This window comes from Podarcis liolepis, assembly GCF_965112155.1.
Source record: "Podarcis liolepis genome assembly, chromosome: Z".
Taxonomy (NCBI): domain Eukaryota; kingdom Metazoa; phylum Chordata; class Lepidosauria; order Squamata; family Lacertidae; genus Podarcis; species Podarcis liolepis.
The window spans coordinates 1,148,032-1,174,684 of NC_139570.1; the positions used below are offsets into that span (position 1 = coordinate 1,148,032).

The 26,653-nt window shown below is 46.0% G+C and overlaps 1 protein-coding gene and 1 long non-coding RNA gene across 4 annotated transcripts in view; one reads left to right on the forward strand and one right to left on the reverse strand.

The window, feature by feature from the left end:
* Positions 1-26,653, forward strand: part of GPC3 (glypican 3) — a 244,259-nt gene that overhangs the window by 43,313 nt on the left and 174,293 nt on the right. The window lies entirely within an intron of this gene.
* Positions 12,292-13,707, reverse strand: LOC310698916. Its single transcript, XR_014521817.1, has 2 exons — positions 13,581-13,707; positions 12,292-12,605 (listed from the first exon to the last, which is right to left on the reverse strand). It is a non-coding gene; the product is annotated as an uncharacterized lncRNA (long non-coding RNA).

Sequence of the window (26,653 nt, forward strand, 5' to 3'; positions counted from 1 at the left end):
GCCTTTGACTCCATAACATTTTTACATTTCAAATTCTGGCTTAAAAACGCACCTGTAATTAGTTCTGAAAAGAGACTTAAAAAAGAAAAGGTGTTTTGTTAAGGATTGCAGAATGGGATTCTAGGTGACCTAGAGGGCAGAATGTCCAGGAAGGACTACCTTCCCCAGGGGGAGCCCAGGCCAGCTCTTCACATCACCCAGAACTCCAGTTCAGCACCCGTAAGAATAGGGGCGCAAGGAGTCGGAAGCTCAAAATGAATATGCCCTTGATCATGTGGAGCTCAGCATTAATATCTTCCATTTATCTGAATACCACTTTTCCACAAAATTGTGATCACAGCATATCAAGGGAATAACAACAACTGTTCAAAAATCAGTCTGTACAACATTTCAGGAAAGAATGCAAATAAGCTAACCTAATTTTAATGGCTTACAAGTAAACAGGAGAGAGAACCATGCCGAACCCAGGAATAAAATGGTGATGTACAGAACTGGAGGTGGGGGTTGGCGAGTCAGGGTTCCAAAAGGCAATCCTCAGTTGACTTCCATGAGCTGGATGGTGGCTACACTTGGCATTTGTGGCATCTCATCTTTCACCTGGGTTTCCTCTCTGTCACTTCCCCAACTCTCACCTGGGGAGGTTAATGCTGCCATTCCTCCTTCAAGCCCCACATCTACCCACGGTTGCCTTTTTAAGAACCTAAGAACAGCCTGCTGCATCAGGCCAAATGCCCACCTAGTCTAGGTTGATGATCACCACTGCTGCTTGTGGGAGGGAGTGCCGCAGGTTAACTATACGCTTTGTTACACAAAGTCTGTTGTGCACAAACTCTGCTCCTTGTGACACTCCTGTAATCTGTGTGGCCAGTATCTGTGTGGATTACTCCCCTCTTAAAGGTAAAGGGGCCCCTGACCGTTAGGTCCAGTCGTGGCCGACTCTGGGGTTGCGGCACTCATCTCGCTTTACTGGCCGAGGGAGCCGGCGTAGAGCTTCCAGGTCATGTGGCCAGCAGGACTAAGCCACTTCTGGAGAACCAGAGCGGTGCATGGAAACGCCGTTTACCTTCCCGCCGGAGCGGTACCTATTTATCTACTTGCACAGGACGTGCTTTCGAACTGCTAGGTTGGCAGGAACTCCCCTCTTAAGGTGGCATAAATGGTTCTCCTCTTCCCCATTCCATCCTCACAACAACCTTGTGAGGCAGGTTAGTCTAAGAGATCGTGACTGACTCCAAGGTCACCCAGGAAGCTTCATGGCTGAGTGGGGATTTGAACCCTGGTGTCCCAGGTCACAGTCCAACACTCTTGCAACCATTACACTGCACTGGCTCTCAATTCACAAGCCACCCACTCGCCCCCTTTTCCTTAGGACTGCTTTGTATCTGCACCAGGTTATTTCAATTAGAAAATGCTCATTTTCTGCCAAGCCTTTCAAGCAAACCTGTTTGAAGTTCATAGCAGAGATACGTACATACAACTGGAGGAAGGAGGTGAATCTCTCCCAAGCGCCCTTTGGCACAACTCCTTTGACCCTCAAGCCCAGCAGAAACTAGGCCAAAGTGCCTAGAACTGGAATAAAGACAAGTCTTGCCATGTTTTCTGAAAACTCATGGACTGCAGATTCATGCAGCTGTAGGGAACCTGTGGACCTTGTAGTGATGTTGGCCTCCAAATCCCATCAGCCCCGGATTGCATGGGGTCAAGGGTCAGGAATGATGGGAGTTGAAGTCCGTCATCTCTGCAAGGGCACCGGTTCCGCATCCCCGACGGATACGTTTTTAAATTTCGTGGGGAAAAGATGCATTCTCTTTTTAATTATGCATTGTTATGAGAAACAACTGCTCCTTTTCTCTCATGGGGTACCCAAGAGCCCATATAGAGTCCTTTTGTAGGTTCTCTATCGGTAGGAAAAAATAACAGAGACCAGCCAGAGAATATTGAGAAGCAAAGCAGCTAGTAAGCCTGATCTTTATTAAACTGTTGCAACAGGGAGCTCCCCCCCCCCGCAGGAGGCGGGGAGGGACGCAGAACAAAAGTGTGCCTGCCCTTATATTGACTTTTTAAATTGCCCACCCTCAAACTTCAGGCCACCCCCAGAAACATCATACATACATCACAGGAGCGGCGGACTATAACAGAAATCTGAGTGCATTGTTTTTTCCTTTTGTCTGCTAGGTTGCTTGATTGGATTACCTGAGCTTCCCGGCTTGTTATTGGTATGAGCTGTTATTGGTATGTGCATGCACATGGAAGCTCATACCAATAACAAACTTAGTTGGTCTCTAAGCTGCTACTGGAAGGATTTTTGTTTGTTTGTTTCAACTATGGCAGACCAACACGGCTACCTGGCTACCTACCTGTAACTGGGCATCCTGGCCACTCTTTTGTTATTCAATACCTGAATCCAGGTCACAGGTCACAGCTCACACCTTATTCATATCTTAAATGTGCCATTAAGGAAAGATTTGTGAGTACAGAGACAATGGGGAGATTTCTCATTTCCTTCGACCTTGCTGAGAAATTATTTGAGGTCATTCTGGGAGAGAGAAAATGGTTTCAGGACTTTTCTGTGGGTTTCAGACATGTGGTTTACATATTTGTATGTGTTTGCTTGGTACATTTATGAACATATATTTTATATATTGTTGTTGTTGTTTAGTCGTTTAGTCGTGTCCGCCTCTTCGTGACCTCTTCCATGGACCAGAGCACACCAGGCACTTCTGTCTTCCACTGTCTCCCGCAGTTTGGTCAGACTCATGTTTGTATTTTATATATATATAAGACCTTAAAATTCTTATAACAGCATGAAGGTGCCAGGTACACAGCCAACAATTATTATGCACTCTTAAAAAAAAAAGGGGGGGGAGAACATACTGTAATGTGCCATCTATAAAAACTTTAGATTGCATTTGCACAAATAACAGTTGCTTCTGTACCAGATCTAATGCAGCTATTGTAACCAGTGTTTCAAGTGATGTTTAATAATCAAGCAAGTGCAGTATAAAATGAAAATATAAGCAGATGTTTATATAAAACGGGAGGGGATAAGGAATGCTTTCAGTAAATAAAAAATTCTTTAATTGTAGGGTTTAGGTTGTGTCACAGGCTGCACCATCTGATGAGGCTCCCACCTTCTGTCAGTTGAGGGGCAATTGTGATAATGATCTTTTTTACTGTGTGAGGACTTCATTGCTGCCATTGTGAATATGGATAGACACCCCCCCCCAGCAGCTCCTGCTACAGTTATGAGAGGGTTTGGAGAAGAACTGTCAGTTGCTTCATAGAGCTGTTGACTTCCATTGGATACCACAGAAATTCCACTTTATGTTCATAAGTATGGATTGGGTGGAAATTAAACTGGAAGTTGCTAGGCTAATGTGTTGGTTCCCATATGTACACAAGTTCGCTCCTTCCTTATTTTATGAAGGATTTGCACCTCTGAAAGCTTCCTCCACTGGATTTCATTAAAAAGTAATTTAGCACCTTTTGATGTGTTAAATAAATGCCATTCTGTCTGCTGATTATTACTATTTTTTGGTCTTTTGTTTCCCATCTCAGGCAACCCTTCTAAAATGATGGCAGCTTCTGGTGCTTTGTCTCCTCTCTGTGTGACAGGTGCCCCCCCCCCGGAATGTCCAGTTTTCCTTTCACTAAGTGAGGCAGCCAAAGAGGTCATGCAGTATTAATGGGGTACAGATCTCCGATTCCCCCCCTGCTTATGCATTCTGACACTTCTGACATTTCCTGAAGTGTATGATGTTTCCGAGGAAAAACAACAACTTGGCTTTTGCTGAAAAATTAATCATCTTGCCACTTTCCATCCCCCTTCCCCCCCTCCCTCCACTTACCAAATCACAATGGGCTTTTGTAAGAGGACAGATCCTTTTGAATGAAGAAAGAATGGGGGGGGGGAGCAGCCCAGTTGATAAGAGGATGACAGGAGCATTAATGAGGTCTGCATCATGGTAAGAGGATCCAATTAGGCATTGATTATCTGCCTGGTGCTTCAGAGATGGTAAACTCCTCTGGAAAGTGTTGCATTCTTTGCAATTACTCTACCCAGTGACTCCCCCCCCTTTCTCTCAGAGTTTCCTCTGCATCCTAAATTAATCTTCCACGTAATGGAACCAAGAGGTCTCTGGGTTCTTTTGTGGGATTCCTGGGGGTGTCCTGTCCCATTGATTCCAGAGGGTGTAGCTGGGGTTGCCTGCTACAGAAATAGCAAAGGGCCTTGAAGGCAAAAAATGCTTATGGGGCAGAAGGTAAATGTTGGTTTTATACCCCTTCTGAGATGATATTCCCCAATCAAAGCCTGAGGATTTGGCTCCTAGTCCCCTGAACAGGTGATGATCACATGACACACCAGAAGTTGTTGAACTTTTTTTTAGACAGACCCCCAAGTGGTTTTTTTTTACTTTTTTACTTTTTTACATATACACACATCAAATCAGATTATTAAAAAAGAAGGGGGGGAGCATATCAGCAATGAAAAAGAAAAAAGAAAAAGAAATGGAAAAAAGCCTCAAAAACAAGCATTTTCAAATACAATTCTTCATAGAGAGTGCAAGCTGTATCCGACCCCAAAGTTGTTGAACTACTGTCCAGGGGTTAGGCAGCCATGTGGTCGGGTGACCAACAGCACCCCCAATCTGTGTCTTTGACCCAACAGCAAATGCACACTCTGCACATCCCAAGGTCAAGGGGTTTCCTGGTCAATGAGATGCTGCAGTATTGAGAACCCAGACGGGCTGGTTGGGTGGGTGTGGTCAGGCCCACCCAGCTCACTCACCAAGTCTCCATAATGCATGGAAAACCAGAGCATTCACCCACAATCAAGTTGTGGGGGTCTTATTATGGACCAGAGGGCTCATTAGGGCTGCCACCTTTGGCAGGTGTTGCTACTAAAGGACAGGTCGGGGGGAGGTGGCGGGGGGCCAAAAAATTACTGTATGTTACCTGGTGCAGAAATGACTTCAAACAATCCATTACAAAGGCACACGGGGTTTTCAGTGCCCTTGTGTCTTAGTTGCTCCACTGTACTCCAGATGCTGTGCTGAGTCTACTGACTGAATTCTTTTTCTCCTCATCATGCTCCTTGGCTTCTTGTGCACCGCAAACTCTTCTGCTTTCCACCAGAGCAGGCCTGTTTGCAAACCCACTCTCTTGTTTTCCGAGTCTGACCTACCTGCCTCCTCTGCAAGGGCAAAAAGAAATCTCTCCACCAGCACTGGATCAGGTCTGTGCATTGCAAACCTCTCGCTCTCTGGGACTCACCTTCTGCCTGTGCAAAAACTCTCTCTCTCTCTCAAAGTCCTCCCCCCTAATTTCAAGTTTGCCAGGACTTTCAGGTGTGAAGTGTCTGGGTGCAGAGGAAGGATTTTAAGTTCCTTCTGAAAGTTAACGAAGAAGGCAGACACACCTCACCAGTGAGAGTATTCCACAAATGGGGAACTGCCACTGAGAGAACACTGGTGATGCCCATGGGTCAATGCCAACTGGGTATCACCTGGTGGTGGCACCAGCAGCAGGGCCTCCCCTGCCCAGTCGCAGGGCCTAAGATGGGTTAAGAGCTTCTCTCAGTTACATGGGCTGTTGAAACATTCCATTGTATGATGAAGTGGAATGGTTTTCTGTTTTTCCCTGCTGCCAGGATGCTGCTGCTGCTGATTTTGTTTTGTATTTCCCCTTGGCTTTCTGTGTGTGCTTTAAATTTTCTCTTTAATCTTTGATGCTTTAAGAAGGGAAACTCACAATCCACTTTAAGCCGCTCACAGTTATTAGCCATGTTAAGCATCACTCTAATGCACAAGTGCCACATTTCTCTGACTGCGGGGGGGGGGGGGAGAGTGCTACTGAATCAACTTCTAAAAATGCACGTCTAAGACATTATGGGCATTATAAATGGTTTCTGATTATTACTTAAGCCCACAGGTTAATGGATGGTTATGATAGGGGCTCTGTTGTAATGTAATCATAATATAATTGGAGTCAAGTGTTCAGCCTCCTACTTGGTTGCAGTGTTACAGCAGGCATAGGCAAACTTGGCCCTCCAGATGTTTTGGGACTACAACTCCCATCATCCCTAACTTACAGGACCAGTGGTCAGGGATGATGGGAGCTGTAGTCCCAAAACATCTGGACGGCTGAGCTTGCCTATGCCTGTGTTACAGGCTCTCCTCTCCCCCACTCCTAAACACCTCAGTTGGTTCAAGAAGCTGAAGCAGTCTAGCTAGCATCCCCTTTGCCTTCCATCAGGCTTTGAGAGCAAGCTGCGTAGTCAGGACCCTTAATAAATGAATTAATTCCAGACACTTTTAAAACATGGATGCAAAAGGAAATGATGATCAGGAGGGAAATTCAGGATGTTTCTCTCCCCCTTGGTGTTGTATCGCCAAGCGCAGGCCTGTTTTGTACGCCCCTTTTCCTCTGGGGTTTAGAGGTGGATTTGGTTTCACGCGTCCGCTGTGCTGAGAGTCAAAGTGTTTGTGTGACTTATACACAGATTGAATTTGTATTTATGTTTTTAAAAGTATGTGCATCCATAAACAGCATTATTTTCGTAATTACATTTCTGACCACTTTAATATGAAGCAAGATTGCAAATCATAATGTAATCTGAGAATAAAAAAAATATTACAATACTACTGCCTTTTGCAGCTCACCTTGGAATAACGAGCTGTTTTTTTAACATTGGTACTACCATTTTTCAAGGGTGACTTGGTGGGCAGAATTGAGAAATCTAAAATGTTTAGTGGGAGGACAGCGATTTCAAGATTACTAGTGTAACTCTCCAGACTATGCCTCAAATATTTTGTATTTTGTAAATCCTCTACGTACATGGCATTAAGAGTAACAACCAGGGTTGTGCAGACACCATGTTTGGCTTTTTTTGACAGCATCATGGGTTTGTTTCCTGTGTGCCACACTGCACCACTGCATCCCCTGAGCTAAGAGCCTGGGTGTTCGTGTGGCTTAGAGCATCAGACTGGGACAAGATCTGAGGCTGTTTCTCCCAAAGAATGATCCAACATCAGCTTTCCAAGCACACAGAGTGGATGGCAGTAATTATATAACTCCTTTTTAGCGGGATATGGCTTCTTGTGAAAATGATATGCAAGAAACCATTTCTTAACTTCATTTGAGCTCTGTTTGAATGGCTTTGGATTTAATGCTAGATTATGAAGACCAGATGAATTAGACTCAAGAAATGAAGTTGCCCAATTTGGGGGAGGTAGGGAGAGTGGAAGTGTGTGGAGGGCAACCTTACTAGGCAAGGGAAACAAAATTTTGATGTGTGGCATTCCTTTGATCAAGGAAATGAGCCCAACCTTTTGTGTCTTTCCAGCTAGAGAGCGAAAGCTGTACCATGTTTACACAAGACCCAGTTCCAGTAAACTTGATTAAATATGTGGTGCCAGAGTTTTGGGATGGCTTGCTAATCTTTATGGCTGCTGTGGGAGACAGATCTCTCAAAATAGGGTCACGAAAGCAAAGTTTGATGAGTGCTCTGCCACTGGGTGGGTGGGTGGGTGGGGGGCTTCCTCTTCAACATTCCTCAGTTCACTGCCCCTTTGGCAATTTCTTTTCTCTCCCGGTTGCCATTACAGTTAATGAGAGTGGCAGGCGCGCTTAGAATTTAGACTCTGAAATCTGTTTCACTGTAGGCAGCTCAGCAAGAAACCCCGGAAGCCAGCGAACTTCTAAGTTGCTTGTGATCCAGCTGTGCCTGCTTGATAGTGCATGGCAGCAAAATGGCACTTGTGGTGCATTTTTTTGAACTTCAGAAGTAAACCAAGCAAGACAAATTGGAGGCAAAATGGAAGCTGGTGCTTTTTGTTTTTCTTTAGGGCTGTCGCCCCCCCCCCCAACTGAAGAAAGGCAAGTTGTGGCGAAGAAACATCTTTGCAAGAGGGTGGGGCGTGTGGTTGTAAAAAAGAGAGAGAAAGAACTCAAAGAGGTTTACAAAAAGATAAAACAATAAGCCCACAATCTTGTGGCACAGTTTCCATTGCATCTTCTTCAAATAATGATTATTATTTATTTTTTAAAAGTGGGGGGGGGGTTTTGAGGGGTTTCATGTTTCAAAAACATTTTGTCACCCCCATATCACATTGGTTACAAGTAGATGTGGATTCTGTAACCATTCTTCTTCCCCTGGAGGAGAAGCCATGGGCTTTCCCTCCACCCCAGTTTCATCCACTCAGTCAGCCATCACACAATAGCCCACAAGCAGCAGAAAACCTCTTGCCTGCAGCCAGATGCTGCATAGGTCAAGCAACTGTTGTTGTGCAAACACACCCACTTGCTGGCAGGGAGAGCAGGCCAGGCAAGGACCAGAATGATGCTCAGCTGGCCTCTGCCTGCCCCTCTGAAGGGCTGCTTAACATTGTAAAGGAATTACCAAGGAGCAATGTAGTTAATGCCACAAACTATTAACAAAAAATACAGTGAAACTATTAACAACAACAACAACAACAAAAAAACAGTGCGATTTAAGCATTCTAAGTTCCACCTATTACATTAAAGAATGATTTTAAAAAACAAGGTGTTCCAAAAGTAGATGCTGAAAATTATGACCCTGAAGCAATTTAAAAAACAAACAAACAAGGGAACATTTACAAAGAGATAGACTGCAGTTTTACTGAAGTGTTAAGGTGGTTGCTAATAGATTTGCATTATTAAAATCACATTCTGTCTTCACTTTATGATTTCAAAATATCAAATGTGTTACCCTTTAAATAGGACAGTTTGATTTTTTTATCAAGGAAAGACTGGAGGTTTGGTCCTAATATATCCTGTAAATTTGGAACCAGTTTAAATCAATACCCAAGTGATTCAAGAAATTACAGGAATAGGTGGAATTTCTGTACTCTGCAGCCTAGTTTCATCACCTTTACTCCTTTTGGTGCAATGCACAGGAAATTCAGTATGAATTCAAGTAGGTACCTAAACAGCAGCTCCTCCCTCCTTAGGCAAGGCAGATGGAATAGTCTGCCTATAACGGCTCCCACAGTCTCCCCCCAAGAGAAATTTGGAGGCTTATGTCCTCCTGGGAACCCCTTCCCCTTCCTACTTCCAGAGCACACATGGTTCTTCCTTAACTTTTTCCTCCACCTGCGTAGACCTCAGGAGCATCGTTTGGAATTCGCTGGGCACCAGGTGCCTTTTACACCTGGCTATTGGCCACTTGCAACCAAGTGAAGATGACTGGGCACCAGAATGGCACCTGCCATCTCCACCATGCCCGGGGATCCTTGGGTTTCCCCTGTTTTCACACACTAATACCCCATCCTGTAAAATTCTATCCATCTGCACAATCAGAATGAATTTCTGGAACTCAAACGTCGTCTGGCCTCAAAATGGCAACTAGACATTCTGTTTTGGTGACTGTAACCCTGGTTTAAGGAGCCACTTGGTGCCCAGCTTATATAACTGAATTTCTAACACTGCTCAGGAGTGAAGACCTCATCTGCCAGGGAAGCATTTCTGAGCCAGCTCTGTATTTCACAGGAAGGGGAAGTCATTCCAGCTCCAACTCCTGGCATCTCTGGGTGAGGCTGAGAAAGACCACTGCCAATTCTAGTAGACAGCACTGATTTAGATAGGCCCAAAGGTCTGACCAAGGTATAGGCATCCACAGGCAATCCTGCCACTGCATTCTGCACCCCCAAGGATAGTGTCACATAAAGTGCATAGCAGTAACCAGCCCTGATATTATCAATGCACAGGCAACCGTGGTCTATCATGATCCAGGAATGGCTGGTTCTGCTCTCTTCACTTCAGAAAAGCTGGAAAAAGTGCAGAAAAAAGGTAACTGAAGTGATCAGGAGGCTGCTCCCCCATGAGAAGGCTGTTGTGGCTGTCTAGGTTGGAAAAAAGATTGTTGAGGGTGGGGGCCTAGTAGAGGTTGATAAATCTGTGATTGTTGGGATGAAGGTGGGATAAGAAGATTTTTCTTCCCGCCTATTAGAACCTGGAAGTTCAACAAAATTGATTAACAGTAAATTCAGGAGGTGTGGAGGAGGGGAAAGAAGCACACAGCACAAAACCTGTGGAATTTACTGGTGGAGGATGAGGTGATGGCCAATGGCTTTAAGAGGGAATTGACACATTCCTGGAGGCTAAATCATCCTCTAGCTTGTGTGCTCCAAGGCAATATACCAGTACATCTAAGTAGCAGGTGCTGGGAGAAGAGTCAACAGCAGAAAAAGGTCCTTGCCTTCATGTCTTGCTTGTGAGCTTCCTGGAGATATCTGCTTGGCCATTGTGGGGTTCAAGATGCTCAACCAGGCCTGAGTTATTTAAATATTTACCACTCCTCTCTCTAGTCAAAGAAGACACCCAAGATGGCTTGCAGCTCAATAAAAGCAAGACAGTCCCCACGCTCGGGCTTTCAGTCCAGAAAGACACAGAGACAAAGATGGCAGAGGAAATGAGCAAATTTAGGCGCTGTTTCTTAGTTGCCACTTCTAAGGAGCTGCTAGAATGGAAGCAGTTCAAGGAGAATCCTGCACATCTTCCTTTCCGCCCTCTGCTTTTGGAGGGGAGGGAGGGAGACAGACAGGGAGAGAGGGAACCAATGCTGGTGGCACAGGTGGCTCTTTCATAAGCATATTTCTCCAGCTTGATGGGTGCAAAGACAGGCAAGTGAATCCCACTCCTTGCTCATAACCGTGCATTCAGTGTTGTTAACAAAAGCAGCTGCTCCAAGAGTTATTATGATCTGGTTCCCTAAGCTTCATCTGCTCTCATTTCCATTCCCTGCCCCATCACCTTTGGAAACTGATTTTAGAACTCAGGTATGGAAGCTTTTGCAGACTGAAACTATTAGGCTGCCATTTAACTGCAAAATGCAGTCAGATTTCCAAATGAAAGATGGTGTTGCATCCCTAGGCAGCTAATGCTCTAGAAGTGTGTGTGTTTGAGAGAATTCCTTAGAGGATCAGCCTGATAACATATTTCTTGCCTGTTTGGATTTCCAGGTACATAAAACATTCAGTGGAATTAAAACATCCCTTCAAATCTTGAAAGCAGAGCTGAGATTCTTATCTGGCTTGGGAGACTTGGTTGCTGCTGGGGTTTCCTTTACTCCCAGAGCCCTGCTAAGCCTTTAATTGGTGCTTGGACTTGAGATAGTGAAGCACTTAGTGTTTAGAGGAAAGGTTTCTGACTTATATGCCTTAAGGGACTGCAGCGTTTGAGTGTTCATGGAACCTGGTACTGTTCCATTTCTCCTCTTCACTGCTGTTACAGATAGCATTCTTATAATGAAACAGGTATCCAAGAAGTGGAAATTAGGTTGTGCTTGCGAAAATGGAACACAGCCCAGGAATTAGAGCCTGCAGTTCCAGTAAGCAAGTGGAACTGTTGAGCATTAAATGTTTCTCTGTTTGCTTGCTCATTGTGGATTGCAATAGGCTCTTTTATCTGTATAGGCTGAGAACTTCAATAAAGTCTGGGCGATGGCCAATTAATGTTCCTAGTCAATAAGAAAGGAGCCCCCCTCTGCTTGCACAGGTCTGAGAGTGCTGCATATTTCAAAATGATATACAGTAGAGTTGTTCCATGTTAGCAAAAGGCTGCCATTCCAAAACAGCCAATGTTCTTTTTTATTTATTTAAAGAAGTATAAAGGCCTCTCTGTTTACAGTGCTGATTAATTTGTGTTTTTTAACCTGAGTTTTGTAGCTGGAAGCAATGTCGGGAACCAATCCAAACACAAGATGAAAGTAAATAGTATCGGACTTAACTATCTGGCTGGGTGGTTGAACCAGTGGATTTGGTTGCATATAGTTGAGGAATTGCAAGGAAATTAAAACAAATATTTTTAGTCTTTCATCAACCACTTTGAGATCTACGGATGAAGGGCAGTATACAAGTTTAATAAATAAAAATAATAAGTATTTAGTATTTTCTGGACCTGCACCCAACACTTCACTGGATCTTTGCAGAGCACACGCCTGCCTGCCAACTTTTTTGGAGAGAGTTAGAAAGGGATGCTTCCTCCTGCATGGTGGCATTCTTGGCCTGGAGGGATATCTGACTGGACAGTTGACTAGGGTACCTGCCCTTTGCTGTAGAAGAGGCAACCCAGGCAAACAAAGGGTTCTTGCTCTGCATGGAGATACCAGGAAGCTTAAAAGGAAAAAAAATAAAACAAAAATGGTTTTGTTTTGTGCAAGGCCCTTTGCTGGTTGCCAAATGCATGTCCTTGGACCACATTTTTCTGCCAGCTGTGTAGGAAAACTCACCTGCCGTCTAGGCAGTTTTCTGAATTGATCATTCTACATGCTAGGTTTTCTTTTTATGAAAAAGTCTCTAGAACAAATCTAACATCAAAGCCTGGCATGTTTACTGGCTACATTTTACATTGCTCTGGTATATGTTTTTTTAATGCTTTAAAAGTGATGCTTTGAGAAATCTGTTTATACCTGAGGCCTCCAAATGAGTAAATTTTATCTCCAAAGTCATTGCTTCATTCTGAAGCAGGTTTTAAGTGGCTCCCTCAATTGTCGTCGTCTTCTTCTTCTTCTTCTTCTTCTTCTTCTTCTTCTTCTTCTTCTTCTTCTTCTTCTTGCAATTGGAACATGATGGGAGGTCTGTTTACTGAATAATGTAAAACAAAAGAGCTTTGTTCCACTAAAAAAATCAATGAAATCACATATAAAGCATAATGCACTACAAATCTCTTGTTGAGTTTCCATATGGGCAGTTAGCTGGGATGACAGGTTTGACACTAACACTCATTTTTTAAAAAGTGTTTCTTCTGTCTTTTGAAGAATTAAGTAACACTTTATGGAGAAGTGCATGTTGTGTAGAGAGGCCTTCCTGAAAAATCTCCATCTCTCTCAAGTACAAAACAAAGAAGCTCCAAATATCCAGCATAATTCTTTATAGCAGGCCACAATTTGCTTCTCAGTTGTGCTGTGGGGCTGTCAGCAAGGGTGGTGCTCCGGGGGGGGGGGGGCTACCAAGTGTGACAGGTGTGGAGAGAAACTGGTGGGGAGGGCACCTCACTCACTTTGCTGGAACTTGTGGGTTGCCCAGTGATGGTGGCAGTAGATTTCAGGTAAAGGTAAAGGGACCCCTGACCATTAGGTCCAGTCATGGCTGACACTGGGGTTGCAGCGCTCATCTCGCTTTACTGGCCGAGGGAGCCGGCGTACAGCTTCTGGGTCATGTGGCCAGCATGACTAAGCCGCTTCTGGCGAACCAGAGCAGTGCACGGAAATGCCATTTACCTTCCCGGCGGAGCGGTACCTATTTATCTACTTGCACTTTGATGTGCTTTCGAACTGCTAGGTTGGCAGGAGCTGGGACCGAGCAACGGGAGCTCACCCCATCACGGGGATTCAAACCGCCAACCTTCTGATCAGCAAGTTCTAGGCTCTTTGGTTTAACCCACAGTGCCACCCGCGTCCCTAGATTTCAGGTAGGCAAAAGCAAAATACTCCTTTGCATAACAGGTTAACTGTAACCCCCCCCCCAAGTTGCTAATCAGCAGCTAATAAGGATTAGGCAAACAGATGGCAAAATGGAACATTCAAGTTCAGCAGCCTTCCATCTCAGAATATTAGCTACCTGGAGGGGGAGGGAGAATGTTGTCTTTTTTTAAGGTGCCTGGAAACATCAGCCTGGTGGCAGTTTGGACAAGTTCTGTTGGTCTGACGCAGCAGGACTCCTGTCATACTGTGGTTTCCTGTTACACATGTAAAAGGAAAAACACATATGGTAAAATAAAAGGAGGTTTCCCTGGATGCCTAGATCCAGATTTGGGGCAAGTACTCATTGGTGGGGGAGCCCCAACACAGATTTAAAATCACAAAACATTCAGCAAAGTAAACCATGGAAATATAGGTTGTTAGACCCTTAAAATATTCCCTTCTATGTTTTTTCAAAAATTCTCCAGCATAGAAAGAGATCACATATTAGGTAGGTTTAAAATTGTTTTCTTAGAAATCCTTTAAAAGTCGGATTCATGTGCTTTTCCAAACAACTTCAAGAAAAGGCAGGCAGTATAACTTTGTTTCCAAAATGGTAAGTGTAAATTATTTGTATGGAAACACAAAAGTGATTTGCTTAAGCTACACAGTCCAAGCTTGGAGGATCCAGTTTAGTTAAGGTAAAGGTAAAGGACCTCTGGAAGCAGGGCCCTCTTAAGCATATCCGGCGCTGTGGTGCAAAGATCCCTCCGGTGCCCCCCCTTTCCTGAGACCACCAAGAAAACAGGAAACTTAAGCAAACCTCAGTCAGTAAAGCATGTGACTCTTACTCTCAGGGTTGTGGTTTCAAACCCCATGTTGGGCAAAAGACTAGATGGGCTGGACTAGATGACCATGGTGGTTCCCTTCCAACTCTGTGGATGGTTCTGTTATTCTGTTGTATCTGAAGGGCTGTTCACAAGGAAGATGGAGCAAATTTGTTTTGTGAGAGATGCTTGTGCTGTGATTCCTGCGCTGGAGGGGGTTGGTCTAGAGGACCCTCGGGGTCCCTTCCAACCATCCAGTTCTGTGATCTGATGATTAAAATACTCCAAGAAATAAATAAACGGGCTTCTCTGTGGCAGTCTCTGGAAAGGCCTCCAGGGGCGGCCATCCCACAGAAAGTTTGGCATGTGCCCTGTAGCCCAAGCCCCATTCACCAGGCGAGACCCGGTGAGCTGAAGGACCTGAAGGACCGCCCCACAGTGGCAAGAGGGCTGCCCAGGAGAGCTGGGCTGGGGATCTATCTATATCCATCTATAGGGCTGATCCATTTTATCTTAGGTAGGATTTAAAGATTAATAAACTGCCAGTGATCAAATCAAATCCAGCTCCTTCTCATTTTAACCCACCGCCCCTCCTGGGAAGAAGAAAAAGAAGAAAAAAGGGGAGGCAGGTAGAGAAGGTCATATGCAGATCTTCAGACACATTTTCTCTCCAGCAAAGACTTGATAGGTGGGGTGCCTTCTGGTACCTGTCCTTACAAAACTTGACCCCCCCCCCCAAAGAAGTGTGTTCCCAATAACAAAGAATATTAAATAATACAAATGCATATCTTGGGTTTGCATCATGAGGATCCAAGGTGCAGGGAGGGAGAGGGAGAGGGAGAGGGAGAGGGAGAGAGAGAGAGAGAGGGAGAGAGAGAGGGAGAGAGAGAGGAGCTGATCTACATATAAATGCTAGCTAGCAGAGAGATCTAGGAGGAGAGAAAGAAGCAGAAAGGGGAGGCGATCCCTAAATGCATTTCTGCAAACTGAGGTTTGAACGGGACATTTAAAGCAGAAGAACGCTCTTTTGCAGAGGTGAATTTGACCATGCCGTGGGTGAAAATGACCTGGAGGAGGGAGGCTGAGTGTGCCTCCCAACCCATGATTTTGTTTGGTGGCTGACGCTCCTTCCTCTTCTTTTAGCCAAGCCTGGTGAGGGGCTGGGAGGCAGAAGCGCTCATGTTTGCTGCCTCTTGGACAGAGACACACACACAACACCAAAGAAAGAGAAGGACAAGAGGGGAAACAAACTGATGGGTTATTTTCCCTTTTGAAAAGCAAAACAAGGAGGTGCCTGCCCCAGTGGTGGGGGAAGGGGGGGCGCTTTGTGGTTTGACAGCGAGCCAGGGAGGGAGGCAGAGGAGCAGCTTTGCCAGTGCTGTTGCTCACGACAGTGGCGTAGCGTGGGGGGTGCAGGGGGGCCCGGCCGCACCGGGCGCAACATCTGGGGGTTAGGGTTAGGGGGCGCAAATCCACGGGTTAGGGGGCGCAAATTACTTGCCTTGCCCCGGGTGCTGACAACCCACGCTACGCCACTGGCTCACGAGCAGCTGGCTTGCCAGAGAGTCAGCCGGGGAGGGAGGGGGACAGAGGAGCTGCTTTGCTGGGAGGGAAGGAGCCCCACCAGGGCTGCCGATTGGCACAGCTGTGCCATCTGCCTGCCTGTCGGGGCTGCCAATTGGCATGCCCACTGGCCTGCCGGGGGGTGCCGGTGCTTTCAGATGCTTTACCACTCCCCCCTTCCTCCCCCATGTTGCCAGCCATATAGGTGGCAGGGTACAGCTGGCGGGACTCGCCTGGGCGCCCCTGAGAGGCCTGCAGCCTGGCGCAATGCACCAGTAAGCCCAAAGAGAAAGACGGCTCTGCCTGGACTGTTAAGTCCAGTCAAAGGTGACTATGGGTTTGCGGTGCTCACCTCGCTTCAGGCCAAGGGAGCCGCCGTTTGTCCACAGACAGCTTTCCAGGTCATCTGGTCAGCAGGATGAAACTCCTTCTGGCACAACAGAACACTGTGACAGAAACCAGAGCGCACGGAAACGCCGTTTACCTTCCCGCCGCAGCGGTACCTATTTATCTACTTGCACTGGCATACTTTTGAACTTCTAGGTTGGCAGGAGCTGTAACAGAACAACCATTGCTCATCGCATCGCAGGGATTCAAACAGCTGACCTTCTGATCGGCAAGCCCAAGAGGCTCAGTGGGTTAGACCACAGTGCCACCCACGTTCCAGCTTAGACCTCCTTACTGGTAGCGGCTGAGCATATGCCTTCGCTGCCCAGGGCGGGCATGCTCCCGAGGGGCACGAGGTGTGGAAGGTGCCCTCCCACGTTCCACAGTTCAGGGTAGGAGAGGGGCAGGGAAGCTGCTGCTCACTCTCCTCCTGCTCTGTGCACTGGCTCAGAGATGACCCAGCAATGGAGCTGCGGCCGTCGGGTGTGCCTCGCCACGGCTGAGGAGGGCTGCTCTCTGCTGCTGGGTCAGAAGAGCTGCTGTCGCTGGGTGCGAGGTGTGCTGCCCACTCACCTGCCATTTTGTCACCCCCTCAGTCATGACACCTGGGGTGGGCTGCACCCCCTGCACCCCCCCTTCCTACGTCTCTGCTTACTGGTAGGGTTCACATGGTGGAAAGGGAGAGAACAAAGAGTTTGGTAACCCTTCCACTGAAGGTGAGGGGAAGTGACCTAGCTAAGCCTAGCGGGACAACTTATTCTATGGACTTAACTCCTTCGTGCAATTAATTAGAGTTATGCATGTTGGTTATATGATACAACATGATTACATAACACAAAATGTAAGTCAAACGAGAATGCTTAATGGGAGATTTTGTCTTAGCTGCAGGAGTGACCGCTCCACTAATTCTGACTCTTCATAGGTGTTGCCATGTTGTATTTTAAGAGTTCTCTTGTCCATAGTGCCCTGTCTCCATTAGCATTAAGCAACCTACTCCCTTTCTTTCTCTCAAGCTACAATGGTTCAGTGGTTAGTATGGCAGACTAGAACCAAGCAGATCCAGTTTTGAATACCCACTTGGCCCTGAAGCACTTTGAGTGATTTTGTACCAGTCTCTCTCCATCTCTCTCTCTCTGGCTATGCACACATCTTACACTTAAAACACATCCCCTCCCTGCAAAGAATCCTAGGAGCTGACAGACTCCCTTCAGCCTAATCTTTCTTGCATGGTTTGTTGTGAAGATGAAAGGGGTGTAGGGAGAGAGATGATGGCAGAGGGAAATCATTGATTTCTTTGGAAGAAAGACTGGATATAAAAGTGTAAATACATTTCTCAGCATCTCTCCCCCCCCCCCGCAATATGTGGATAAAGCTGACCTACCTTATAGGCAATATTTAACAAGTAACTGTGGTTAAGCTTTAAAATATACCTTGGGTTTTTTCCTGCAATTATATTCCAGTGCAGTGCATAAATTGTAAAGGATTAATGGAGCAAGGGAGGACCACCTCCCTCCTCACCTTTGGTAATTAAATATTTGCTAAGAAGCCACACATTATAAGCGTCATTGCCTTGTTGGTGCCTGCTACCTCTGTCAGCCATTACACATGGCTGCGTTTCCCATAAATGCAAAGGTCTAAGAGTAGTGTCTATTGAACATGATCCCTCCAGCAGCATAGAATCATAGAATCATAGAGTTGGAAGAGACCACAAGGGCCATCGAGTCCAACCCCCTGCCAAGCAGGAAACACCATCAGAGCACTCCTGACATATGGTTGTCAAGCCTCTGCTTAAAGACCTCCAAAGTAGGAGACTCCACCACACTCCTTGGCAGCAAATACCACTGTCAAACAGCTCTTACTGTCAGGAAGGTCTTCCTAATGTTTAGGTGGAATCTTCTTTCTTGTAGTTTGGATCCATTGCTCCGTGTCCGCTTCTCTGGAGCAGCAGAAAACAACCTTTCTCCCTCCTCTATGTGACATCCTTTTATATATTTGAACATGACTATCATATCATCCCTTAACCTCCTCTTCTCCAGGCTAAACATGCCCAGCTCCCTTAGCCATTCCTCATGAGGCATCGTTTCCAGGCCTTTGACCATTTTGGTTGCCCTCCTCTGGACACGTTCCAGTTTGTCAGTGTCCTTCTTGAACTGTGGTGCCCAGAACTGGACACAGTACTCCAGGTGAGGTCTGACCAGAGCAGAATACAGTGGCACTATTACTTCCCTTGATTTAGGCTTTTTTAGCTACCGCGTCACACTGTTGGCTCATGTCAAGTTTGTGGTCAACCAAGACTCCTAGATCCTTTTCACATGTACTGCTCTCAAGCCAGGTGTCCCCCATCTTGTATTTGTGCCTCTCATTTTTTTTGCCCAAGTGCAATACTTTACATTTCTCCCTGTTAAAATTTATCTTGTTTGTTTTGGCCCAGTTCTCTAATCTGTCAAGGTCATTTTGAAGTGTGATCCTGTCCTCTGGGGTGTTAGCCACCCCTCCCAGTTTGGTGTCATCTGCAAATTTGATCAGGATGCCCTTGAGTCCATCATCCAAGTCGTTGATAAAGATGTTGAATAAGACCGGGCCCAAGACAGAACCCTGTGTTGGGAAACTGCCAGGGAGATAACGTCCATCTGAGCCCCCAAGCCGGAGTTCTGGACGTCCATCGGCCTCCCGTAGTCACGCAGATCCAACAGTTAGGGGCACAAAGCCTTTGGAAATTCCTAGCATCATTCCTAGGCTGGTGCACCCTCTTTCAGCAGAAAGCACAGTCAAAAGCTTGCACCGCAGAAGAGCAGAAGAGCATTATTTACAGACTTTATTTAGTGTTGAACAGAACAAAAGAAAACGTGACCGTTCTGTGTCAGCATCTCTGGCCATCTGAAAACGAAAGGAATATCAGCAGCATAAACATCCTGTTAACAGGACATGCGCAGACTCTGACTCCCAAAGCCTGCTCCCTTTTAAGGTGGAACGGGAATATCCTAACATCCTCCCCCTTTCCGTGTAACCTGTTGTACCTGTGGTTCACCCAATTGCAACCTTTGTGTGTAAACCTTAAGTTGTTCTCTGTTAACAACCTTAGACAACAGATCAGCAGGAATTTCATTTCCTGCCATGTAGGACACCTGAATCAGTCCTTTCTGGATACACTCTCTTGCACGATGTAACTTAATCTGCAAGTACTTGGTTCTCTGTTTGCAACTCTCGGAGTTCAGCAAAGCCAAACACGATCTATTGTCTTGATACACTTGTACAGGACATTTCACAGACACCCTGATGTCCTTAAACAGTTGCATCAACCATTCACAATCCATGAGTGAAAATGACAGAGCATTGAGTTCTGCTTCACAGGAACTTAGGCTCACTGTTGTTTGCTTCTTGCACAACCAGTCCAACAGGCAGTGGTTGTACATGTAGCATACTCCAGAAGTGCTTGTACCATCCGTGGTGTCACTTCCAAAACTTGCATCAGCAAAGATTTCAAGACCTCCAGTCTTCTGACTGGTGAACCTCAGTCTGTAGTGCATAGTCCCTTTCAAATAGCGGGCTATGCGCTTCAGAGCTTTCCAATCCTGAACCGTAGGATTGTTGGCATGTGTGCTAAGCAGATTACAGCTTACAGCTATGTCAGGTCTTGAACATCTGGCAATGAAATTCAGCTTGCCTAGAATGCATCTGTACAGCGTTGTGTCAGAAAACGCTTCAGCAGTACTGTCTACCTGGTAACCTGTCACCATCGGTGTGTCTGCTGGGTTTGCATCAACCAAATTCAACCTGGTTAATACATCAGCAATTTTCTGTGTTTGGTGTACCAGAAAATTACCTGCTTGGTCCCTCTCCACCTGCAGAGAAAGATAGTTGGATACCTCACCAAGATCCTTCATGTCAAAGTGCTCCTTCAGTTGAGCTAGGGTGCTTTGGTAAAAAGCCTGATTCTTCCAAAACATCAGAAGATCATCAACAAAACATAAACAATACAGTTTGTTTTGCCCCTCCTCCTTGACAAACACACATGGATCAGCTTTGCCCTGGTGAAAACCTAGAGAAAGCAATGTCTCAGTGAGTTTTGTGTTCCAACACCTGGCACTCTGCTTAAGACCATATAAGGATTTCCGCAGTTTACAGACCATACCCTTCTGTATCTCCATCCCATCAGGTGGAAGCATGAACAGCTCCTCCCCCAAAATCCCGTACAAAAAAGCTGTATTAATGTCGTGGTGGGAAACATGCAGTTTCTCCTCCGCAGCGACCTTGAGCATCAGCCGAATGCTCTCATATTTGACTGTGGGTGAGTAGGTCTCGTGGTAATCCTGTCCTGGTACCTGTGAAAAACCTCTGGCAACCAATCTGGCTTTGTGTCTGACTACCTTGCCATTCTGGTCTGTCTTGGCCTTGAAGACCCATTTGCTGCCAACCAGTCTCATTCCTGGGACTACCGGTACCAGTTCCCAAGTTTGGTTCCTGTTCAAGGAATCAACTTCAGCCTTCATGGCATTAAGCCAAGGCTCAGCATCTTTAGAGGTTAACTCCTGAACCTCTTTGAAGCTTGAAGGTTCCCATACCTTCTCTGAGCTACCAAGAACAGCAGTTGCTGTCTTAGCAAACTCATCAGCATACCTCTTTGGAGGTCTGCCTTTGGTCGCCCTTTCAGACCTACGTACTAGACGCAAGTCTTCTGGACTCATCTCCTCTTTCTTAGGAGAAAATTGACCAATGGTGAACAGTGGTTCTTCCAGTTCATTGTCAGACGCATCAGATGGTCTGACTGAGGCTTTTGCGCTCTGGTAGTCTGCTGTGTCGTCACTGTCACTGACACCAGCAGCAGCAGCAGTGCCGCCCACTGAACTGGAATCCGAACTCTGATCATCATCATCATCATCATCATCCTCATCCTCATCAGCAGCAGCTTTCTCATCTTTAGCTGCTTGCTTGACATCACCTTCATCCTCCTCTGGGTAACTCTGGAAAATTCCCACATTTTCCCCCCACTTAGGATTGTACTCAACACTCCTTGTGAACTTAATGGACTTAGAGTCAGTCATCCATACCCTGTATGCACCTTTTTCGTACCCCATGAACAAACCATGTGCCCCACGCTTCCCAAGCTTGTTGGTTTGTTGTGTGCGTACCCACATGTCCGAACCAAAGATTCTCATGTGTTTGGTGTTGGGTTTCTTGCCAAACATCTTCTCATAGGGGGTACAACCAATGGGTGATGACAATCTGCGATTATAACTGTAAACCAAATTCCCCAAAGCCTCCCCCCAAAACTTATCAGGGAGATTGGCATCATGCAACAAGGTTTTGATTCCTTGCAGCAATGTCTGATTTGCTCTCTCCGCAAGCCCATTCATCCATGGCGATCTGGGCGTTGACATGTCATGCTGGATTCCCTTCTCAGTCAGGAAAGCTTCAAACTGCTGAGAAGTAAACTCCCCGCCCCGATCAGTAAACAAACAAGAAATGCGTTTACCGTGCACATTCTCCAACCAAGCACAGAATGCCTTAAACTTTGGAAACGCTTGCGATTTCTGTTCGAGCAAATACACATGAATGTACCTGGAAAAAGAATCAATCAGAATCATGAAGTACCTTGCTCCTCCTATAGAGGGCGCAAGTGGCCCAACCAGGTCTGCGTGCACTAGCTGGTAGGGTTTGGAAGCCTGCTTGCTAGACTCCTTGCCTTTTGGAGCAACCTTCACCTTGTTCTCTGCACAAGATACACATTTCATGTGAAATTTACAGGGTTTGATGTTCAAACCCTCAACCACCTCTGGCATCTTGGCCAGTGCCTTCCAAGAGAGGTGACAAAACCTTCGATGCGCATCATGAATGCAACCTGCATGAAGAACTTTGTTAGTTTGTGCAACACAACAAGAATCAGCATTAGATACAACAGCAGTGTCCTCATAAGTTATATGGAACAAACCATCCATAAACTTTGCATGCAAATAGTCCTCTTTGCCTTTACTGATGACACAGACGCTCCTCTTGAAGGAAATCTGAAAACCACGCCCAGTAAGCTGCGGGACGCTCAACAAGTTGCTTGCAGCGCCTGGAACATACAGTACACCGCTGATGGTTGTGTGCAAACTTGCAAGTTTCACAGTCCCTTCTCCTGCAATTTGCAACGTCCTTCCATCAGCCAGGTGGATCTCACCTTCCTGGGGCTTGAAGGAGATAAAGAGATGCCGATCCTTCGAAACGTGGCGATTCGCACCTGAATCCACAATAAATCTGCCTTTGGCTGTTGGAGCAGTCCTTACAGCAAGCAAACCCTTGTTTTGCAGCTTGCCCCCCTGCTGCTCCTGGCCAGCAGACTTGCCTTTAGCCTTTGGTGAAGCTGTGCCAGCAAGCAAAACCTTGCTTTCCACTGGCGTGGGCTTTTGCAGCTTGCCCCCCTGCTTCTGGTCAGCAGACGTGCCTTTAGCCTTTGGTGAAGCTGTGCCAGCAAACAATGCTTTGTTTTTCCCTGGCGCGGGCTCTTCACCCTCCCTCTGCTCCTGGCCATATGCAGGCGTCTGCGTCTGCCTATGTTTACCTTTGCCTTTCCGGCCTCTGCAAAGGCGATGACCTTGGTTCTCACGAGAAACAGAGCTCTCAGCTGCCGACTCCTTGGCTCCCCCTGGAGGCTGGAATGCTGCCTGGGATGACGTGACGGTCAGCTCCCCCTGCAGCTTGCAACCGGTGCCCTCAGCATCCCTACATTCATTCGCATTCTGGGAAACAGCTAGGACCTCCGATGCAGTCAAACTCTGGGCTGGGATTACTGGCAAATGAGCTTTTTTTAAAGCATTCCACATTCCACGTGCAGTGGTGTTGCCAGCCAGCGTCTTAATTTCCTCAAGAGATACGGATAAGACTATTACGTCAATCGCTTTCGAATTCTGGCCTTTCCATCTCTCTGTCAGAGGAACTGGGGGGGCTTCAGAAACGGCATGCCACACCCCAAACTGACGCAGCAAAGATTCACACCATTTTGCCCAGGTTTCATAATTCTGCCCATCCAACTTAGGGCATTCAGCATTTCCATAAGCTTGGAAAAATTCCATTCCAGCTTTTTATTTGAGCCGTGAGCCCTATGCCTTCAAAGACTCCTTATCTTGGCAGCTCATTAATCATGAACTCTTTGGCTCGGCTCCCAGGCCAATTAAACTGCCGGAGATCAAAGACTCCTTGCTGAGGTAAAACAGAAAAGCGTCCCTTTGCTTTCGCTTTCCCCCCCTTCATACCTCTCAAACGCAGTCTGTTGCAGCTTTACTCTCCTGTAGGTGCCGTGAATCTGGGCCCGAAACCTTGTTGTTGGGAAACTGCCAGGGAGATAACGTCCATCTGAGCCCCCAAGCCGGAGTTCTGGACGTCCATCGGCCTCCCGTAGTCATGCAGATCCAACAGTTAGGGGCACAAAGCCTTTGGAAATTCCTAGCATCATTCCTAGGCTGGTGCACCCTCTTTCAGCAGAAAGCACAGTCAAAAGCTTACACCGCAGAAGAGCAGAAGAGCATTATTTACAGACTTTATTTAGTGTTGAACAGAACAAAAGAAAACGTGACCGTTCTGTGTCAGCATCTCTGGCCATCTGAAAACGAAAGGAATATCAGCAACATAAACATCCTGTTAACAGGACATGCGCAGACTCTGACTCCCAAAGCCTGCTCCCTTTTAAGGTGGAACGGGAATATCCTAACACCCTGTGGCACCCCACTAGTCACTCTTCTCCAGGATGAAGGGGAACAATTGATGAGCACCCTTGGGGTTCGGTCAGTCAGCCAGTTACAAATCCACTGAGTGGTATCATAGTCAAGACCGCATTTTACCAGCTTCTTTACAAGAATATCATGGGGCACCTTGTCAAATGTTTGCTTAATGATCTGCTCCAGAATCTTCCCTGGTATTGATGTCAGGCTGACTGGGCGATAATTATTTGGGTCCTCTCTTTCCCCCCTTTTGAAAATAGGGACAACATTTGCCCTCCTCCAGTCTGCCGGGACTTCGCCTGTTCTCCAGGAATTCTCAAAGATGACTGCCAGTGGTTCTGAGATCACATCTGCCAGTTCTTTTAATACTCTTGGATGCAGTCCATCTGTCCCTGGAGACTTGAATACATCTAAACTAGCCAAGTATTCTTGTACTATCTCCAAATTCTTCAGGTCGGGCATTGTTTTCTTTATCGGAGAAGACTGAGGCAAAGAAGGCATTGAGGAGTTCAGCCCTTTCTGTGTCCCCTGTTTGCATTTCACCATCTTCTCCTCTGAGTGACCCCACTGTTGCTTTGTTCTTCCTTTTGCTACGAACATACCCATAAAAACCTTTTTTGTTGCTTTTAACCTCTCTAGCAAGCCTGAGTTCATTCTGTGCTTTAGCTTTTCTGACTTTGTGTCTACACGTGCTGGCTATTTGTTTGAATTCCTCTTTGGTGGTTTCCCCCCTTTTCCATTTTTTGTACACATCCTTTTTTAATCTTAACTCTGTTAAAAGTTCTTTAGATAGCCACCCTGGCTTCTTTAGGCACCTTCCATGTTTCCGTCTCATTGGTATTGCCTGACGTTGTGCTTTTACTATCTCCCTCTTAACAAACTCCCAGCCATCATGAACTCCCTTTCCTTTTAGTATTACTGTCCATGGGATCTCACCCAGCACTTCCCTAAGTTTTATGAAGTCGGCTTTCTTAAAGTCCAGAAATTGAGTCCTAGTATGCTTGGCTGCTCCTTTCCGCTGTATAGTAAACTTCAGAAGAGCATGATCACTCGCGCCTAATGATCCTTCCACTTCTACCCCACTAACCAGGTCATCAACATTGGTTAGGACCAGATCTAAAATGGCTGTTCCTCTTGTTGCTTCTCCCACTTTCTGGATAATGAAGTTGTCTGCAAGGCCAGTGAGGAATCTGTTTGACCTTATGCTCTTGGCTGAGTTTGACATCCAACAAATATCTGGGTAATTGAAGTCCCCCATTACTACTATCTCCCTTCCTTTTGCATGCTTGGCCATCTGTTCCAGGAAGGCATCATCTATGTCCTCCATTTGGCTTGGGGATCTATAGTAAACTCCCACAATGAGGTCACTGTTATTCTTCTCTCCCTTAATTTTGACCCAAATGCTCTCACTTTGGCTTTGAGTTCTAAATCTTGGATCTCTTCACAGGTATACACATCCCTGGCATATAACGCCATTCCTCCTCCTTTCTTGTCTGGTCTGTTTCTCTGAAATAGATTGTATCCCCCCATTATTACATTCCAATCGTAGGACTTATCCCACCAGGTTTCAGTGATGCCTATTATGTCATATTTAGTTTGCTGTACCAAGAGCTCAAGCTCATCTTGTTTATTTCCCATGCTTTGCGCATTAGTGTACAGACATTGAAGTCAATTAATCATTCCCCCGTGTCTCTTATTTAAGGATTTTTTTCCTCCCACCTCCCACCTCTGGATTTCTTGTACTGATTTCCAGCTCCTCTCACCCCACCCCCAAAATAATGCCTGATCCTAGAGCCTGATAGGTCTAGAAAGGCATTTGTTTGTTTTTAGATATGCACAAAAATATAATTGCATTGCTTCTATTTTTTTAAAAAGAAAAAAGTTATATCTATTGATTTATCATAAAATGTAAGTGCACTGCTTCTTTAAAGGGTGAGACTGGTTGATCTTTTTCCTTGCAGGAAAGTATGAAATTTCTGTGTGCATTTCCCTCTCCTTTCGGGCTGGTTTTGTAAAAGCAAGTAAAAATTACGGTGTGTTTTCCAGAGTCGAAGTAACATCTTTGTCACTTAGCTTTTTGGAGCTCAGCCACGGATGAATAAAACGTTCCGCTAGTGCATTATATTTCTTCAGTATAATTGCACTAAAAGGGCACAGTGACATAGTGTACAGAGCATAATGAGCTATAAACAAAAAGAAAGAGGAGTGGGGACAAACAAAGGACTGCTATGGAGAACTATCCCGGGTGAAGGAAGCTGTTGGAGGTTGTGGCTCAGAGACCACAGACAGGAGTCAAGTGGCCCAAGAAACAACTCTGTCAGAGTGACAGGTTCTCAAAATGTGAGACCCAGGTCAGAGTCAGCAGTTTTAAGACTAGATGGGACCCTCCTGGCTTGGGAATTGTAGTATTGCACATAGGCTGTCTGTGGTGGTGATGCCATTGTATGCTGGAGATGAGGATCTGCTTCTACTTGACACTGGGAGCCAACTTTGGAGTCCCTTTGATGTGCAACTTCCACCACATTTCCATACACATTCTTTGGACCTCCTTTACCCTCCATAGGTATGTCTACTAAGGGTGATTATTGGGCTACTGGAGAACCCAAGGCCGGGGTTGCTGGCTGCCCCATGATCTTCACTGGAAACACATACCGTATTTTTCGCCCCATAGGACGCACCGGCCCATAGGACGCACCTAGTTTTTTTGGGGGGAAATAAAGGGGAAAAAAATTTATTTCCCCCCCAGGTGTGCTGCGCTA